Here is a 20570-nt window from a genome sequence, read left to right on the forward strand (position 1 = left end):
ATGACTATTAGGTAGCCCATATTTAATCCCCTTAATAAACCTCCTCTCTATCACACCCAGTAAGTACACAATTTGCTCATATTATTTCTGGTTTTGCCCATATGGTCATTAGTGCAGTCAAGTTAGACTCAGCTTTCATGTGTTTGTGAGACACATCTGTTTGATTCTGGTCCAGTCTTGCTTCAGCAATTTAGTCGGTTTGTCTTGACAAAAATCGTGGGGACAAATGTAACCCGATCCAGCCTAGCTCTTACAGGGGATTGGAAGCTGTTTGGACAAATGCTCTTTGGAAAGAGCTACTGACTAATTTACTTTATTGGTCTTTCAGAATGTTTACAGTTTCATAAAAGTCTGCATCAGAACTCTCCTTTGTTAGGTGGAAAAGGTTGTAGGGCACAAGGATCTCACATGTATCTGAAGGTTATGCTTATCCCATTTCATTTTCTGAGCTCCAGTATCCCAACTCCTCTACTATTGAGTGATAACTATGTGTCTGCTGTGCTCATAATCTCTCTGTTCATCGAACACAGTCTCTTGTCTTTGATAGGATGAACCCAGACTATAACTTTTATGATAGGTCTTGAGACTCTTCTCCTCCTCAGAGGCCCTTTGAACTTCTCTCAGTAAACTCTGTGGACATTCATTGCTCTGTATAAGGCACAGAGACAGCCTTAGTAAGCTCAATGTGGGGAGGCCTTTAAATAAGTGATTTTAAAGGAGGAAATGGCCCTGATCAAGCCTGTTTGGGTCAGTGGAAAGATTCCAGTTCTCTGGGCTGTAGGTGAAGTTCAAAAGGGGAAGCTGATCCAAACTTTGTCCATTTCAGTCAAACTTCCCACTCATAGCAAAAGTGCTGAAAAAAGAACAGCGTAAGTGCATCCTCTCCACTTTCTCTAGTCGAATGAAACGTGCTAAGCAGCTAATGGGCTCCCTCAGTTTTAGCTTTGTTTTAAGAAGAAATGGAAATGGAAAATGAATTACGGCTCCACTGTCGGCTGCCTTTTTCTTGCAGCAGCTCAATATAACAGCAAAACAGATACAGAGAGAGAAGCGTGAGTTCGTACGGACCAGCTGTGTGCTTTCAGCCTGTCACTGTAGGGAGATGAGACAATAAACTACTTAACTATACAAGTAATTTCAGCTGGATCCGATTATCCATCTGCTAATACAGTGCAGCCAGCAGGCTTTGCCAGTGACAGATTAAGGTCAACAACACAATCATTCCTTGAAAATGCGCTGTGTGTTTTTTATGTACTGTTACCAAACAGTTCTGTAATTTGTTTCAATACAGCGAGACCTTGATAATGGGGCCCTCATTTCTCTGTAATAAGGTTATTGTTCTTATTAATTCTTTGTATTATAGTAGCACTTCCACACCCCAAACAAGATTGAGGCCCCATTGTATTAGACACTGTACACACAGAACCTGCCCCCAGAGACCTTTTAAGTGAAGCATAGGAGAAAGGAAGGGTTCCTCTTCTATTTCACAGCTGGGTAATTAAACAGTGATGTTAAGGCCTGGTCTAGACTACAGAGTTAGACTGGTGTAATTTCTTTATGTCAAACTATTAGTGCAGGTGTTTGCATTCAAGTTTGTCTTTCACCAGCACAATTGTCCGGTGAAGTCAGTGCAGTAACAAAGAGCCACATTTGACCTACTGAGGTTGGCACAATGTGAGTGTAGCTGCTGCATGACCTATGTTGCCCTTGCTGTCCTACGATGCCCCACAGCCACCACACTCTTCACGCTTGTGACTTCTATTGCCAAGGAGACCCCAAACCATTGTCCTTTTAACACCTGCATATTTCTGAAATGCTTCTTTCTGATTCCCACGTTGGCAAGCACACCAAGCATCTCTCCCTTGCTGCGTGTGGACTTGCATGACTGATAATGCTGGCTCCACCCATGAGGTGTATTGTGGCCTCGAGTAGACAGGAGATATTGCATCTCCTGGGCCTGTGGGGTGAGGAAAGCTGGGTAGGCATAGCTATAGAGAATTCATAGAGATGTGGATACCTATGACAAGGTTCAACAGGGGATACAGGCAAAGGGGTACAAGAGGGATCAGGAAAAACGCCATGAGAAAATAGAGAAACTGCAGCAGATGTACCAGTTGGCCAGTGCTGACCTGCAGATCTGCCACTTTCACGCTGTGCTGCATACCATATGTTGTGTAAAGCCTCTGCACAGTGCAGGACAATGGAGATTTAAGTCCTGTGATTTTCTGTAAGCTTTGTGTAGTAGCAGCTGCTAGGTCTTTATTAAGTATTATAAGTTATTAATAAATTGTTTAGAGATAGCATGTCTGTAAGAAACCCTGGCTGTTCCTTTGTAAAAGAAATTGCTTACTCTGAAGTGAGCCTTTCTTTGTGTGAGTGAGGAAAGTGAGAATGTGGGGGCGGGGCCGGAGGCACTTTGATGGCCAGAGAATAATAGGAGCTGAGCCCTGTAAAAGTATCCACCCAAGAAAAAGAAAGAGGCCCCATCAAGAAAAGATCGAAGTCCCATCTGCTGTTAGCTGAGGACTCATGGTCACACAGCAGCCTGGGGCAGTGGGACAGACAATTTCTATGGGACTGAACCACATAAAAGATAGGTGCAAAGCTATGTTCTTCTTGCCATCATCTCTCTGTAGGAGTTAATCTCGGTTGGCTGCAGAGGTGAAAGGAGGCCTATCGCCCCTCCCTGTCTCCCCAGGACAAATGTACTGAGTGCTCCTGAGTAATACACAGAAAAGAGAGCAAGCTGACAAGGGGGTCATACAATCAGCTCGCTGCCCCAGATTCATGACTGCAGCCAGGTAAAGTGGGCCCCCTCTGTGCCTTGGCATCCTCTGCTGTTCCTAGGCTACTCTTCACCTGCATGAGTTCACCTGTGTAAGTGTGTGCGGGTATGAGCGTGTGTGGGCATGTGCTTGAAAGCTAGTTCCCCTTTTCTTTTAATCCAACAGAGGCATTTAATAAAATACCTATGAATGTAACCCTGGGTGGGGGCTTTAGTGTAAATTAAGGTAACACCATATGTGGCAGAGAATCCCACCAGTACCCTGCGGGCCACTGCAGATCCCTCCAAGAAGCCCAAGACATACCCCTACTGCCATGAACAGTGAGGCGGACTTAGGAGGTAGGTATGTGGTGGAAGGGGTGTGTCCAGCTATGTCACAAGTCTGTTTGAGACTGCTGCAGTCTACCCATTGTCCTCAACTGAGCACAGTTGAGCCCAGTGAGAGAAGGAATCTCGGATAAGTGAATGAATGCATTTTTGCTTACATGCTTAAACATCAAGGTGGTGCCTGGCTCATCTCCAACTTAGTAAGACTTCTCATTGCAGCGGTAGTGGAACAACAGGGACAGAGCAGCTATCTGCTTTTCGTTCCCCCATAGAGTTAGCCAGGGCAGGGAGGGAGCAGAGAAGTTTGTTTAGGTGCATAAAGATGACCCTTGTATCCTCCTGAGATATCTCAAAGAAGCTTTCATGGAAATAGTCTGCTGCCCCCTGCTGAAGGCTTTGAGTGCCTTATTTCTTCTGGACATTTTCCCACATCATGCAGTGATGACTTCAGCAGACACTACTGCTGCATACAGGTGACTGAGTGAGACCCAGAGCAGCTGTGCTCTGTATCTTTGTTACCTTCCAAGTGAGCTAGCTCCTTATGCCACCAGGCTGTGTGGAAAATAGGGCCAATATTTGACACCATTGCCCTCTACTTGTAACCATGGAAATAAGGACTGAACCGTTATTGTTTCATGCTACCGATGTTTTAACACCCTTCTCTACCTTACAGTCTGCAACTCATGGCTAGACTGGAGAGCAGCGCTATACAAAGTCAGTCTAAAGCTGAGGTACCGGTAAGTACAGCTTATTACAAATTTTTAAGAGAGTAAGGGATGGGATTATGAAACTTAGATGTATCTTTGGGTTTGCAGCCACAACGAAAGCAATCTCTGTTGCAAACACAGCTGCTACAGCTTTGAGAGTTGCCTCCTTTATACTTTTGGAAATCCTGTCCGTGAGGAAGCGGGAAAAGAGGAGAGCTAGAGAGGAGATGTTTAGAGCAATTCTGCAAACCAGTGCTGCATCAGCCTATGAACAAAGGGCCAGATGGACCAACGTGGTAATCAACATGGAGAAGGACACAAGAAAGACCCAGCAGAAGAAGGGACAGAGAGGCAGAGCACTGGGCTATAATGCTGAAGATTCTGGTTGACCTACAAATGCAACAATTAAAGGCTCACCACCAGCTGCAGGCCTCGGAGAACTCTGTTCTGGCAGCTCCCTCACCTCAGCGTATCACATAGCATCGGGGTCACAGCCATAGCCCTATCATGTTGCAAGGCAGTAAAGGTGAGCGCTTCACATTCGCTGATCTGTGGGAGCCACGGTTGGTTTATGTGCAACCCAAAAGAACTGCATCCACGCACTAAAATGTTGGCTGCCTCTTGCTTTGAAAGATCTAGTCTGTTAATTGATGTTAAAATGGGAATTCTGTTGTCCTTTTTTATTTCCATATTGCCAAGGCTGATTAATATGCAGAGTATTGCAGAATATCAAAATATCGTACACAGAATTTAAACACAGAATTCGCCCCAGAATTAAAAAAAAAAAAATTAAGACTGCAGAGAAGATCAAAACTCAGGAACTCTGGCTCTGCTTCCATACTCTGGAAGTTAGTTATAAAGGCCTCTCTTCTAGGCACTACTGCTGTTCCTCATCTTCTGCATGTTATTCCTTCCCTTTATTCCTGCTCCTTCCAACACACTCTCATCTCTCCACCCCCAGGCTGTGTCTACACCTGCACTCCCCTTTCGAAACAGGTATGCAAATGAGGGAAATCAAAAATGCAAATGAGGTGAAGATTTGCGTATCTGGTACCTCCTTTGCATATTTGTATTTCGAAAGAACTTCTTTCAAAAGAAGAAAAGTAGTTTAGACACTGCTCTTTCGAAAGTAAACCCCATCGTCGAAAGAACCCTTCTTCCTATAAAAAAAGGGAAGAAGGATTCTTTTGAAGATGGGATTTACTTTCAAAAGAGCAGTGTCTACACTGGTTTTCTTCTTTCAAAAGAAGCTCTTTCAAAATAAGAATATGCAAAGGAGGTACCAGATATGCAAATCTTCACCTCATTTGCATACCTATTTCAAAAGAGGAATGCAAGTGTAGACACAGCCCCGATGGATTACTCCGGAGGTTCTCAACTAGGGATACACATACCCTGGGGGTACACCACCATCTTCCAGGCTGTACATCTACTCAACTATATACTTATCTAGTTTTACAACAGGCTACATAAAAAGCACTAATGAAATCTGTGCAAACGAAACATTTCCAACAGTGAACTTGGTTATGCTGTTCTATGTACAATGCACTGAAATGTTCATACAATATTTTCAGTTGATTTATTTTGTAACTGTATGGTAAAAATGAGAAAAAGTAATCTTTCAGTAATAGTCGTTGTGACATGTAAACAAGTAGTTTAAGTGAAATGAAAATTTAGGGCTGTGCAAATCACACTCCAGAAAGGTGTACAGTAATCTGGAAGGGTTGACAGCCACTGCATTACTGAACCTTTTTGATTCCAATCAGTCCATTTGCTTCTTATTAATGCTCCCTGCGTATCAGCGGGGAAACACTGAGAGCCTGAAAGACTGCCTCCCTGCCTTCAGTTCTTGTGCTCAGCATCACAGCAATCTGCAGCTGCCAAGAGGAGCAGTTGTAAAAAGAATTCCTACCTGGTCCAGTGCAGCCCTGGGACAGAACAAGGACAGTGGCTCTGCAGGGATGATCCTGTGCCGTCTGCCTGTGGCTTGCTGCAATAGCTGTGAGCATGAGGCATGCTAAGGATGCATATCAAAACCACCAGTCATGCTAGCTTCTAAAAAATTTCTCCTGAGCGTATACAGAGGCTTATTGCTTGGCAATTTTTTTTCCTGAAAAGTAAACAAATAAAACCTCCAGCCAAAGGCAGACACCCAGCATGGAAAATTTTAGCCTGAATGATTAAAAGTTTGGCAAAACATGATAAACAGCCGAAATCTGGGTCTTCTAATGGAGAGGCAATTTTAATTAGGTGTGTTAGTACCTGTGCCACCTCAAATGTACATTTTTAAGAAGGAAATTTTCCCCATCCAAACACTCTTTGGTCTATGGAGACAAACACTGGATGAGATCCTCTGGGAATTATTGATATATAAATATCATCTCTTCTTCTGTGCAGTGGTGATATTTACCTGCAGTTAGCAACATATGCTTCTAAGCAAGGCAAGTGTTATTCATCTCCCAAGTAGGTCAATACAATGAGGTCTGGGAATAGAACACACATCCACAGCATTAAATAGCCTATCTCATCCACTCAGGCACCCTGTCCTTCAGCACAAGAGTGCTAATCTGTGTGCTGAGTACCATGCCTATAAGCCACTGTTTGAATCACTTACAAATGCTCTTCTCATACAGACAGGAATAGAACCCAGGAATCCTGTTGTCCCACTAATCCAGTGACATCACACAAAGGCTGTGGCTGCACTACCCCTCCCTTTCGGAAGGGGCATGTAAATGACCAGGGTCGGAACCGTTTAACGAGGCACTTACATGAATATTCAGCACCTTGTTAGCATAATGATGGCTAGTTGCACTTTGAAAGTGCTTCTTTCAAAACGCAAACTGGCTGTGTAGATGTGGGCGCTTAAAAAAAAAACTCCAGAAATTCCCTTATTCCCAATTCATCCCAGTCCCATTTTTCTCAACTTTCTCTGTTTCCACTCCTCATGCTTCTCATACCAGTCTGAGACTCCTGCTGAAGCCAGACCAGCCCCCCCCACCGCCCCACTGCCCCACCTAATCGTCTGCCTCTCACTTTCTCTGATTGTTCTCTCTCCAACTGCCCTACTTTCTCCCACTCCCAGTCTCCCCCGGCACTTCATCTATTTTCAGTCTCCTGCATATATGCCCTTCCCAGCAGGGTCCTCACTTCTTGGTGCCTGTTTCTAACCACCTTGTATAGCAGTCTCAGTTCTCCGCCACACAATCCTGTTTCTCATGAACCTTCTCTCTTGCTACCTCTATCCCTTCCACCTTGCACTAGTTCCCAGTCCCACCCTTCCTCTAGCTCCTTTTGATAGTCTCTGTCAGCCTGTATTGGGGGCAAGGGGGGACACTCACCTCCTCTGAGCGCCTCCATCTGGCCAAGGGCACAGACTCAGCTCTTCCTCTTCTTCTTTGTCTTTTTTGGCTACTCAGCCTTCCAGCCAAGTCACTCTAGGGCTATGTCTACACTTAGGAAAAACTTTGAAATTCCCATGCTAATGGCCAAGTCGAAGAATACTAATGAGGCACTGAAATGAATATTCAGCACCTCATTAGCATGCTGCCAGCCGTGGCACTTCAAAAGTGATGTGTTGCACTCACATGCGGCTTGTCTACATGGAGATCCTTTTCGAAAGGACCCTGCCAACATCGACATCCCTTTACTCCGATCAGCTGATGTTGGCAGGGTCCTTTCGAAAAGGACCCCTGTGTAGATGAGTCGTGTGCGAGCAGAACGCATCACTTTTGAAGTGTCATGGCCGGCAGCATGCGAATGAGGCGCGGAATATTCATTGCAGTGCCTCATTAGTAGTCTTCAATTTGGCCATTAGCATGGCCAGTTCCAGGTTTTTCCTAAGTGTAGACATGGCCTCGGCGTCACTAAAGCCTTTCTGGAGAACACATTTCCTAGGGTCTGTCCCTGTGCCCTTTTTATAGTTATCTCAGGTGGTTCCCCCCTCAGAGGCCACATCTATACTAGCAAGTTCTTTCAGAAAAGCAGGCCCTTTTCTGAAAGAACAGGCAGAGCTTCTACACACAAAAGGTGCTCTTTCCCATTCCTTTGGAAAGGCCACAACACTTCTTCTGGAAGCCCTCATCCGCGCCTGGTCCAGACTCTTTCAAAAGAAGATGTGAGTAGACACTCTGGGAGCCCCTCTTTCAAAAGAGGGGTCGTCCATGCCACCAGCCAACTGAAACGCAGAGATGCCCTGGCCAGCCCTAGTGGAGCTCTATGTTCCTTGTGTCCAGCCACCTGTAAGTGCAGGGAGCCCCGGAAACCCCCTGGCAGGAAGCTGAGAGTGTGCTGGCAGGGAGAACACAATCCCAACACTGCATGCCCTCACATCTACCCTCTAAGAGACTGGATGCACCGTGGCTAAGAGTCAGCCACCATGTGACTCCTAGGGGCCTCCCACAGAGCCCTCAGAGGGACCCCAGGAGCCCACCTGGGCTGCCAGGTGGAGGGCACCTCATGGAGTGAGGCTGTGCTGCAGGATCTTCTCACGCTATAGGATGAGGACATCCCACGTGCGACAGTGGGGAGGAGGTGCAATGCCGCTGCCTATGGCCGGCTGGCCACCATCCTGTCAGGCTGAGGACACCCCAGCTGCACCATAGAGCAGGTCTGCTCCAAGGTAAAAGAGCTGTGGCTGGGGTGTGCGCAGGCCAGGGACACTGCCAGGTGCTCGGGGGCAGGGCCAGCCACCTGCCCCCACTACAGGGAGCTACCTGACCTCCTCATGGGCGCGGATGGCTCCAGCCCCATCGACACATTGGCCCAGGAGACCCTGTCAGTGCCAGAAGTGGTGGAGGAAATGGCCCAGGAGCAGCCAGGATGCGGGATCCATGACCCACCCCAGACAGCCAGAGCTGGAGCCAGAGGCCTGTTGGACAGCAGGTCATGTGACAGGGCCCTGGACTTCAGCATCCCTTCGGGAACCTCCAGCCAGGCATCCCCAGACATTGCTGAGGGCCCCTCTGGTAAGCACCAGTCACGTCACACACCCTGGGGAGGGGGAGGGGGAGGGGGAGGGGGAAGTCACCCACCCCTGACATGGTGAGGAATGGGCTACCACCCAGGCGATGACACAACCCTGCATGCACCGCTGAGGGCTGCCCTCAGGCAGGCACACCCACAGGCAGCAGTCAGCACCAGCTCCCATGGACAGTGCTGCAAGCCACAGCCATGTGGAGTTGGGGGGGGGGGGGGCCAGGGAGGGCCAGGCCACACCCAGCTCACATGCCACCTGTGCAGGGACCCTCCCCCGTGCCCAACTCCCCCCTTTGCTCGCTAGCCAGTTCCCCATGAGGGGGTGGGGATGGGGGTGGAGGGCCCACAATGCTGAGCCCCATCCCCAAGGCAGCATGAGGTCCATGTGCAGCAGGGCCTGCCATACAGCTCACACATGCCACCAGTCCCAGGCTGCGGGACAGATGGACTGTCCCTCTTTCCTCTTCCATCTTTACACCACACAAAGCCAGGCTGGCGAGGCCAGGAGCAATGGCTGTGGGGAGGGCTGGGGCACACCCACCACCAGCATCCAGCCAGGCCCATGGCTGGTGGTCACGGTGCCACCCATGGGACGGTGTGGCCGCTGGCAGCGCAGCTGCCCTCCACCTCCAGAATCAACGCACGGAGCAGTGGCTGCAGCTGGATGAGACTAACCAGGCTTGTTGGCAGAGATCTGGGCTGAGCTGATGGGGACCCTGCTGGGGACCTTCTGACCGCACTGCCCCCACAGTCACCTCCCAGCCACTCCGCCTGCTCCCTCCCTCACTGCCTTCCGCTCGGACCTTGCTGCCCTACTGCCACCTGACTTCCCCCCTGCTGCCTTACAGGGCCTTGGCCATTAGCGCCTGGGCACAGTGGGCCCCAATGGCTGCAAAGGTCTGAGGTGGTTTTGTAACATGGCTTATTCTTTCAACATCCCCACGTACTTCATAACTGGTGGGGCAGTGTGTGCGACGGATGGGTGAGAAAGGTCTTGTGGAGGGAGGAAGAAGGCTGGAGGGGCCTGCTGGGTTGCCTGGGGTAGTGTCACTGGGGTCTATGGGTGATACCTTCCAAGAGGGCCTCCTGGACCTAGGGCTCATAGTGGTGGACCTGCCAATCAGGGGCCATTGCAGGCTGGTGCTACCCAGAGCAGGCCTCGGCCATCCACCCTGTGGGGACAGTCCTGTTCCTGGCAGCCACAGGGTTGTGGAAGGCACAGAATGCCCCCACCACCTGGGGGATATTGTCCACCCTGACATCTAGGCACTTGGGGAGGTGCCTGAACCATGGCTGATGGTGACTGATGGTGCACTTGACAGGGTAGCATACCCAGGCACGATGACTGTCAAATGGCTCCTGGGTGAGGTTTGAGTGGCCTGTGTATGGTCATATGGGCCAGGGCTGCTGGGGTGGGCTGGGGGTCAGGCTTGCTGGGTGGAAAAGGCCCCTCCCCCATGGCCCTGATGGGCATGCTCCAACTGCAGCCCAGGTATAAAGGCCAGGGAGACCAGTCAGTTGGGATGGGCCAGCACAGGGGAAAGAGCTTCTGCTAGAACTTAGTGTGGCAGCAGCAGTCCAGGAAGAAGCAGCCAGAGGTGGAGCAGCACACCTCATCTGAGATGGGGTACGAAGCAGCCCAGGGCAGGGAACCAAGGAGGTAACCCAGGAGCTCAGTGTGTTGCAAAGGGGATCCCCACTGAGCTGGTGGTTAGGGACATGCACCCACTATCGAAAGGGCTCTGGGCTTGAGCTTGGTGGAGAGGGTGGGCCTGACCTCCCCTACACCCACCCTTGTGACCCTGAGGAAGTGGGGGATCACTGACTAGGCTGCTGGGCCTGCATACATTGACTAAGCCACTGAGGCCTGACTGGACTGCTGGGCCTGACTGAGGGGATACAGATTAGGACATGGGGGCCTGAGGACAGCAAGAAAGGCCTCGAAAGAGGTGCAGGCTGGAGGCCCCACCATAGTAGGTCATGCAAGACTGTATCAAATGCTTTACTAAGTCTAGGCATACCACATCTACCACTTCCCCCTTAGCCATAAGACTTGTTATCCTGTCAAAGAAAGTATCAGGTTGGTTTGACATGATGTATGACTGAGAAATCCATGCTGACTTTTACTTATCAGCTTATTATCTTCCAGATGTTTGCAAATGGATTGCTTAATTATTTGCTTCATTATTTTTCCTGGTACAGCAATTTAGCTGACTGGTCTGTAGTTTCCTGGGTTGGCCTTATTTCTCTTTCTGTAGATGGGCACTATATTTTCCTTTTTCCTGTGTTCTGGAATCTCTTTTGTCCTCTATGACTTTTCAAAGATAATAGCTAATGGCTCAGATACCTCTTAAATCAGCTCCTTGAGTATTTTAGGATGCGCATCATCAGGCCCTGGTGACTTGAAGACATCTAACCTGTATGAGCAACTTGAACTTGTTCTTTCCCTATTGTAAGTTCTGAGCCAATATTATTGGTACAGAGCACAGTGAATGCCAGTGAAAAATCAGTAACTGCCTTCTCGGTGAAAACTCAAAGCTTATGAAATTTCTCTGCCATTTCTAAATTTTCTGTTATTGTTTTTCCCTCTTCACTAACAGCCTATCTTGTTCTTGGTGTTCCCCTTGCTTCTGGTACATGTGCAGAATGTTTTCTGGGTACCCTTTTATGTCTTGCACTAATTTGAGCTCATTTTGTGCCTTGGCTTAATTTTGCTCCTATATACTTTTGTTATTTGTTTATATTCAGCCTTTGTAACTTGAGCTAGTTTCCATTTTTTGTAGGACGCTCTTTTGATTTTTCGATCTTTCAAGATATTCTGATTGACAGGCTGATCTCTTGCCATACTTTCTATCTTTCTTCAGAGAGGTAGCTGTGTTAGTCTGTAGCTCTGAGAACAACAAGAAGTCTTGTGGCACCTTATAGACTAACAGATACTTTGGAGCCTAAGCTTTTGTGGGCAAAAACCTGTTTCATTAGATGCATGAGTCAGGTGGGGGGGGGGGGTGGTTTCAGAGGGGTATTTAAAGAGTGGAGTCCCAGTAAGAGGGAGGGCCAGAGCTGACAAGGTCTATTCAGCAAGGTGGAAATGGCCCAGTATCAACAGCACTTATCAAAAGAGGAAAAAACAAGTCAGATCAGACAGGGGGATGTGAGCCTTTGTCAGAATCTAATAGGGAGATATTACCACCCAGAGCAGAGAAACTTTGTAAGCTGTGAGCCACTTCCAGTCTCTGTTTAATCCATGGTTAATGGAGTCAAATTTGCAAATAAATTGCAGCTCAGAGATTTCTCTCTCTATTTGATTTTTGAAATTTTTTTCTGATTTTTTTTTTCCTTAAAAAATTCTCCAGATTTATAAGAACAGCGATAGTGGGTCAGACCATAGGTCCATCAAGCCCAGTCTCCTCTCTTCTGACAGTGTGGCCAATGCCAGGTGCCCCAGAGGGAATGAACAGAACAGGTAATCATCAAGTGGTCAATTCCCTGTTGCCCATTTCCAGCCTCTGGCAAACTGATGCTAGGAACACCCTCCATGCCCATCCTGGCTAATAGCCATTGATGGGCCTATCCTCCATGAATTTCTCTCATTCTTTTTTAAACTACACTATATTCTTGGCCTTCACAACATCCTCTGGCAAGGAGTTCCACAGGTTAACTGTGAGTTGTGTGAAAAAATATTTCCTATTGTTTGTTTCAAACCTGCTGCCTATTAATTTCATATGGGCTACGTCTACACGTGCACCCAACTTCGAAATAGCTTATTTCGATGTTGCGACATCGAAATAGGCTATTTCGATGAATAACGTCTACACGTCCTCCAGGGCTGGCAACGTCGATGTTCAACTTCGACGTTGCTCAGCCCAACATCAAAATAGGCACAGCGAGGGAACGTCTACACGCCAAAGTAGCACACATCGAAATAAGGGAGCCAGGCACAGCTGCAGACAGGGTCACGGGGCGGACTCAACAGCAAGTCGCTCCCTTAAAGGGCCCCTCCCAGACACACTTTCATTAAACAGTGCAAGATACACAGAGCCAACAACTAGTTGCAGACCCTGTATATGCAGCACGGACCCCCAGCTGCAGCAGCAGCAGCCAGAAGCCCTGGGCTAAGGGCTGCTGCCCACGGTGACCACAGAGCCCCGCAAGGGCTGGAGAGAGAGTATCTCTCAACCCCCCAGCTGATGGCCGCCATGGAGGACCCCGCTATTTCGATGTTGCGGGACGCGGATCGTCTACACGTCCCTACTTCGATGTTGAACGTCGAAGTAGGGCGCTATTCCCATCCCCTCAGGGGGTTAGCGACTTCGACGTCTCGCCGCCTAACGTCGATTTCAACTTCGAAATAGCGCCCAACACGTGTAGACGTTACGGGCGCTATTTCGAAGTTACTGCCGCTACTTCGAAGTAGCATGCACGTGTAGACGCAGCTATGGTGACCCCTAGTTTTTGTGTTGTGAGGAGTAAATAACATTTCCTTATTTACTTTCTCCACACCAGTTATGATTTTATATACCTCTATCATATTCTCCCCCTTAATCGTCTTTTTTTCCAAGGTAAAAAGTCACAGTCTCATTAAGCTCTCCTCATATGGCAGATGGTCCATACCCTTAATCATTTTTGTTGCCCTTTTGTAATTCCAATATATCTTTTTTGAGATGAGGCAATCACATTTGCACACAGTATTCCAGATGTGGACATACCATGGATTTATACAGAGGTAATATGACATTTCCTGTCTAATGATCTATTCCTTTCTTAATGATTCCCAACATTTTGTTAGCTCTTTTGACTGCCACTGCACATTGAGTGGATGTTTACAGAGAACGATCCACAATGACTCCAAGATCTCTTTCTTCTGTGGTAACAGTGTTTGCAGTCTGTCCTATATACATGGTGTGTTTCATGTAGCTGATGGATTTCCATTCCAAACAGCTGAATGGAGTGCCGTGCATGTTGAATAATGACAGAGAGATAGCCATGTTAGTCTGTATTCTATCAAAACAAAAAGGCAGTCATGTAGCACTTTAAAGACTAACAAAATAGTGTATTGGGTGATGAGCTTTCATGGGACAGCCCCACTTCTAGAAGGCTATGATCTGAAGAAGTGGGGCTGTCCCACGAAAGCTCATCACCGTATACATTATTTTGTTAAAGTGCTACATCACTGCTTATTTGTTTTGATAAATACAGCCTAACATGGCTATCTCTCTGTCACTATTTTACTTTATTGTTTAACCACAGTGGCACATTTTTGGTTCTCTTACTATGTTTCCTAAATTGGGGTATACATTTAAGTTGAGCCTCTATTATGGTGTTTTTAAAAAGTTTCCATGCAGCTGACAGGGATTTCACTTGAGGTACTGAATCTTTTAAATTCTGTTTAAGTAACTTCCTCATTGTTTGTGAAGTCCCCCTTTCTGAAATTAAATACAACAGTCTTGGGCCACTGTAGTATTTTCCCAGCCACAGAAATATTAAATTTAATTATATTACGGTCACTATATTACCTGTTATTCAAGCATGGCATAACTATCTAGAGAGATTCTGTGGTAGTTTGGTTCATTTATGATTTTTACTTTGTTTGATTCTACACTTCCTTTTAGTGCCACCCCTCCTCCAGTATGACCTGTTCTGTCCTTCTCATAAATATTGTACCGATATTACTGTGTCCCATTGATTATCCTCGTTCCACCAAGTTTCTGTGACACCTACTATGCTGATATCTTCATTTAATACAAGGCACTCTAGCTAACCCATCTTATTATTTAGACTTCTAGCATTTGTAATTTAGACTGCCAGCATTTGTAGAATATCATTTTATGTTACATCTTGCCTGTCTGGTTAAACTAAACACGTCAGGATAATATAGCAACTTCAGTGCTAAGAAATAAAGTGGATATAAAAGGCAATCACATGAGAGGTATGGAGTCAAAGTTAAAACTTTATGCAAATGATAATTTGCTGTTGTCTGAGCATTTTGTATGACCACTATGGAGGAATTAGTGACTGTCAAAATTATATTAGGAAAACACTTAGAAACAAGAAAAAAACATAGGGGAGTGGGGCTGGGTCTACGCTACAGTGATCTTTCAAAAGTTCTACCAGAAGATCTCTTCCAAAAAAACTTCTTTCAAAAGAGTGCCTCCACACACAAAAAAGCAGATCAAAAATCCATATGCTCTTTTGAGAGAGAGCATCAGCATAGCCCCCACTCTTTTAAAAGAAGGGGCAGGGGATCAAAAAATCTAGTGCCACAAGGACTGCCCTTTCGAAAAAAGGGCCCCTGGACTGTCTACATACACATTTTTCCAAAATTTTTAGTATTACTTTTTAAAATGGAGAAAATCAAGGGCCATAAAACTTTAAACTAAAAAGTAGTTAGCATCATCAAAAGCAGTAATAGTACAACCTTACCAGTGCAGCTTTCAACAGCATTGTGTTGGAAAACATATAGTTCTAGGTCACTGCCCTATTAACTAAGACCAGCCATAGGCCTCTAGTGTGACCTTGGGCAAGTTGTGTCACTACTTTGTGCTTCTGTTTCTCTTGCACCATTTGACTCCCATTAGACCATAAATTCTTCAAGGGCAGGCGTTGCCTGTGTGTTTCTCTATTGCCTAAGCACAAGGGAGCTTTGATCTCAGCTGACGCTTCCAGTAGAATATTTTATAAGATCTATGTACAGTAAACCCTTGAAATGCACAATTTCAAGTTGTGCTTAACTTGCATTAATGCAAGTTAAGCTCAACTCAAAATCCCACTCCCCCTGGCCCTGGCTCAACCCCCGACCCCAGCCCCGTAAAGCCTCAGTTCAACCCCCCCCACACCGGGTCCTGGTTCAAACCTCCCACGGTCCAGCTCACCACCCCCACACATGGCTCTGGCTCACCCTTTCCCCTCAACTCCAGTTCAAAACCTCCCCATGCAGATCCAGCTCGACTCCACCCCCCCTGCAGCCCTAACCCACCCCAGGCTTAAGCCCTCTGCCCCGCTCCCACAGCCCCAACCCACTGCCAGGCTTAACCCTCCCCAACTCCCTCCCCCAACCCCTAGACTTACCTTCCAAAAGGAGCTCCAGCTGCTCCTGCTGCTTCCCCAGCTGCAGAACGTGCGTTCGCCTGGGAAAAGAGCAGTCCCCCGACTTATGCAAAATTCAAGATGTGTGAGAACACAACCCTCACATAACTCGAGGGACTACTGTACTCTTCAGACAAATTGCTAGTTTAATCAGAGACAATCCTGTTTCACATGGAGGACAAAAACCTCTTAAGGGTGTTTTCAAGCGATGGTGGAGCTTTTCCGAAACAGGTTCATTCAAAAGCATCTATATCAGGGCTAAGGTTCTGGGTTGATTTCAAGTAGTCTTCTGCTCTCCTTGCTTCCTTTTATTACAAAACCGTGATGGGGAATATTTATTTTTCTTCAAATTGTCTTGTCAGTTATGGGGAAAAAGCTCTGTCAAAAAGCAGGGTCTTGCAGCATTCCTCGAAAAATCATACATGCCTTTCTAATAAGCCTTCACAAGGTATTCAGAGGAAAGAGAAAGTAAAAGCTAAAAGGCTCTTACAGTTAACTGTGGGAAGTCATTGTTCTTTTTTTGCATTGTGAGTAACACTAGACTACTTTATCCTTTTTATATATGACTCACTGAAACCTACAAAAGCAGTAGACATTGTGTCAAAGCACTGTTAAAATTTTATTTTCAGGGTGACAGATGTTACAAAATTCTTGTTCATAACATTTACTCATTTCAGCTAAAATCTTTTTAAAAAAAAATCAAATTTGAAAGCCTAAGCATGAAGATGCACTAACAGTGCACAATACTTTTAAAACAAACATTCAATTAAGAGTCATAATTCCCTTGTTAAGTAGATAATCATAGCCATTGTACAGGTGACTAAACTGAGGAAAAAAGAGCGAGGTCCAGGATGCATCAAGCAGGTAGGCACTTAAATCCACATTAGGAATCTAAATACTGTTGAAAAAGCACACAGGCTTCTCATTAATCACAGATTGCTGACAGTCAATCCTCTAGAATGAATTTTTATCTTCTGTCTCCTTAAGAAGGAATTTGAGGTTTAGGAAAGATACAGTGGTCTGTTTCATGCAGAACCAATGATATGATGCAAACCAGTAATATGTGAAGTATCAAAGCGAAGCTTGTTCCATCTTTGCTTCATGTAACTAGTAAGACGTAATCAGAGTATATTATTGCATCACTCTGAAGTTCAGTATTACTTAAGAAAAACCAAAAGAATCATAATTTCTTTCGAATTACAGACACAAACTAATTCTTATTGTTTGGTCTCTGCTTACTTGTAGGAACTTAAGTGATCTTCTTTTGGATGCAAGCTTACCACATTTCCTGTGCATTTTAAAATGTAAGAATTATATTTAAGACTTGATGAATATTCATATCAACAGTATGCTGTTCATTCTTTTATCTCGATAAGGATTCTAATTCTGAATTTTATTCTCATGGAATGGCTCAGATCTTGTCGTAGTAAACTGAATGGATCTACCGCTGGAAAAATGATAGAAAACTTCTTCAATGGGAATTTTACCTTCCCAGGGACAGCCGTGATTCATCTATTTTAATTTCCTGATTTGTTTCCTGCAGTAAAATTTGAATAGATTCTGCTGATATTTGTAATCTGTTTTAAGATCATAATCACACTTTCTTTTGCCTTCATTACAAAAGCCCTATCTAGGGAACAGAACTTCAGTGTGATACATTGATATATTATTGGACACAGGAGTGTAGCCTGTCCTCTGAGGGTACATTAGTACTGCAACTGGGAGCAAACCTGCCAGACGAATAGACAGATTCATGCTAACTGGACTTGAACTTGTGTTAAAAACAGCGGTATTGACATCCTGGCTCTGGTTCTCAAGCCCAGTCAATCAGCCAGGTCTGCATTTTAGTGATTAGCCGGAGTCACCAACAGAGCCACAAAACTAACACTGTTATTGTAGGCCTGCGCTGGCATGGCTTGAGCGAGCAGGTCTGTCTGTCTGGGCTGGGAGGCTCTCATTCAGCTGAAATATAGACAGATCCCTTACACATCTTATTTACTTATTATTTTACCTTTGATTCTTGACACATTCATATCTTACATAGGCTTGTAATGTAAGGTCTCTCTTGTGTGGTTCTTTTTGTCATTATCATATTTGGATCTGCACACTGAAGTGCATGTGAAGACAAATCCTGACTGTCTGACACAAACAGCCTCATGAAACTCAGTAAAAGAATGAGGCCCCTGTGCATCGCAAGTCTAACCACAGCAATGCACAGTTATCTATTCTAGTTAGCACCTCTGCTGAATGTGTTTTTTTTGTACATGTTGAACCTCTAATCCAGGATCCTCAGGATCAGACTGATGCCAGATGAGAGAATTTGCCAGGCCATGAGAGGTCAGTAATGTCTAGCACGTTACCAACACCTCTACTGCTTATTGGCTCCTGGAAGACATTTAGGGGTAAATTACAGCTAAATAACAGCACAGAACAGTGAGAGCCAGGGCTTGTGGCTATAAGCAAACTTTATGGGACCACAGGAAATTTGGCCAACCTACGATAAACTAACTAACCTCATGCCAGATTATGGATGTTGCTGAACGAGAGAGTTCCAGATTAGAGAAGTTCAACATATAGTACCGACAGATGGCCTTGCTAAAGAACAATGCTAAGGATACTAAAGTCAAATTACTTGAGGTCAAACTATATGCCCTTTACCATTGTAGAAAGTCAAACTTTTTGTGTACACAGAACCTACACCTTGCAGAATTTGATCCAGACTCAAAACAGTAATTGCTAAAATGGTAAACTGGTATTCAAAATACAAGTATCACTATTTGCTCCATATTAGACCTGGTGCTTATTTGTGACATATTTTGTCACCAGCACAGTGAGCAGCACCTTGTTTGGCAAGTAGACTCATTGAAATCAATGTGTCTGCTTGTGGAGATAGCATATGTAGTGAAAGTACCTAGAAAAGTCAGGTTTAAAGTGGAACAATGGCATAATTCATATACGATGGAGTAAAAGTGGAATAAGGCCTGGTCTACATTTAAGTTTTCCTTGGAAAACTATGTTAGTTAGGAATGTGTAAAAATCACACTGCTAACCAACACCACCATGCTGACTAATGCAGACACAGTTATATCAGCAAAAAAGTTCTTTGCCAGCATAGCTTACTTAGTTTGGGAAAACTGGTCTATAGACTATCCTGGCAAAACCGCTCTTCTGCCAATATAAGGTGTCTCCCATAGGAGGGTTTCCCAGTATCGCTATGACTGCAAACACTTTCTAAAATAGACAAGGCCTAAGCCTGGAGAGTGGAATACTGTAACAAAAGCATAAAACAAAGCACATAAGGTTTTCCTAATAGATATAAGCACTGAAAGAGTGTTACCTCATGAGTGGAGGGAGGCTTTTTCCTGCAGAGCTCAGGAAGTGTGTGAGAGAGTAAAGGAGAAAGTGCCTCTGCTGCAGAACTGAAGAGCTTTGAAGTATATGTTGACCATCCAAACTCCCTTACTCCAAATCTTGCACATAATCCTAAGGGAGAAAAATGTAGCTCGTCCTACTGGTTATTTGTTGAGGGCTGTGGTCTAGTAATGCCCAGTTCAGTTCACTGTAAGAGTTTTATACTTTTCCTCTGAGGCTTCTGGATTTTGTGCATTGTAGGAGACAAAATACCAGACTAAAGGAGCCATTAATCAATTCCTACTGGAAACTCCAATGCTCCTAATCTAGAAGTAAAGACATTAGTCCGAAGTGTTTAGGTGCCACAACTGGCAGTACTGAGCTCCCCTTTTATTTGGGGTTGGGAGGAGGGAGTTATGCAGATTTCTGCAAATGCTTGTAACACTGCGTGGGATCTCGCTACCAATGAGTTTATATCCAAATTATTTCATGACAAGTAAGGTTTTGGGTGCCACTGATTAGCATCATCTGAAGAAGTGGGTCTTAGCCATGAAAGCTTAACTTAGTCTTTCAGGTGCTGCAGGACTGCTTGTTATTTGTGAAGGTACAGACTAACAAGGCTGCGCTCTGAGACTAAAAATCATAGGCTTTAACAAGAATGAGAAAAGAGCACATTGAACCATTGCATAACACCTTTTTTCAGGAATGAGAAAGAGCTTTTGTTAAGGTGTTACTTCATATACTTTCTTATGCATTATCTATGCTTGGAAACTGGCCCAGAATCAGTCTGTGGGGACCAGTAATATGTCTACCTGAAGCACACAGAGAACAGTTCACTCGCGGGTAGAGGCCAGGGAGGATCAATTTTAGCATTCTCACAGGCAGCAGCTCACCATTTCCCTCATACTTTTTGTAATAATGCTGAAAATAGCTTTGCCCAGCCATATTAGCCGCTGAGCAACTTTCAATGTGAATTATAAAAGTATTATTAACGTTCAGTGTATAAATGAGTTCACGCATGCTATTACAAGCCAATTACCTGAGCCATCCAATCTCTTCTTCCACATAGCTTTTGCCATGAAGTACTTTGCCAACTACTCAAATGATGAACACAGAACAGGATGGAAATTCAAAATGCTAGAGGTGCTCTGAAAATGGTAGAGAAGATGGAAATGATGCAGAGCTGATGTCTTCAGCATAAATAAGATTTGATTACCCTTGTGATGTATGAATTTTGTGTTCCAATGTGGATCTAAAATGGTGGTGGGGGCAGAATCCTTCCTAATGGGGAGCCATTAAGAGTTATACTTGCCACTGTGAAACAGGCAGGAAAGCAAATGGAA

The 20570-nt window shown here is 45.3% G+C and overlaps 1 long non-coding RNA gene across 1 annotated transcript; it reads left to right on the forward strand.

Annotated features, from left to right (window-relative positions):
• The first annotated feature begins 3785 nt into the window (after positions 1 to 3785).
• LOC142008694 (uncharacterized) lies at positions 3786 to 20355 on the forward strand. The gene is made up of 3 exons (XR_012644208.1): positions 3786 to 3849; positions 3928 to 4345; positions 20297 to 20355. It is a non-coding gene; the product is annotated as an uncharacterized LOC142008694 (long non-coding RNA).
• The last annotated feature ends 215 nt before the right edge of the window (positions 20356 to 20570 follow it).

This window comes from Carettochelys insculpta, chromosome 2, assembly GCF_033958435.1.
Source record: "Carettochelys insculpta isolate YL-2023 chromosome 2, ASM3395843v1, whole genome shotgun sequence".
In the NCBI taxonomy this organism is placed as follows: domain Eukaryota; kingdom Metazoa; phylum Chordata; order Testudines; family Carettochelyidae; genus Carettochelys; species Carettochelys insculpta.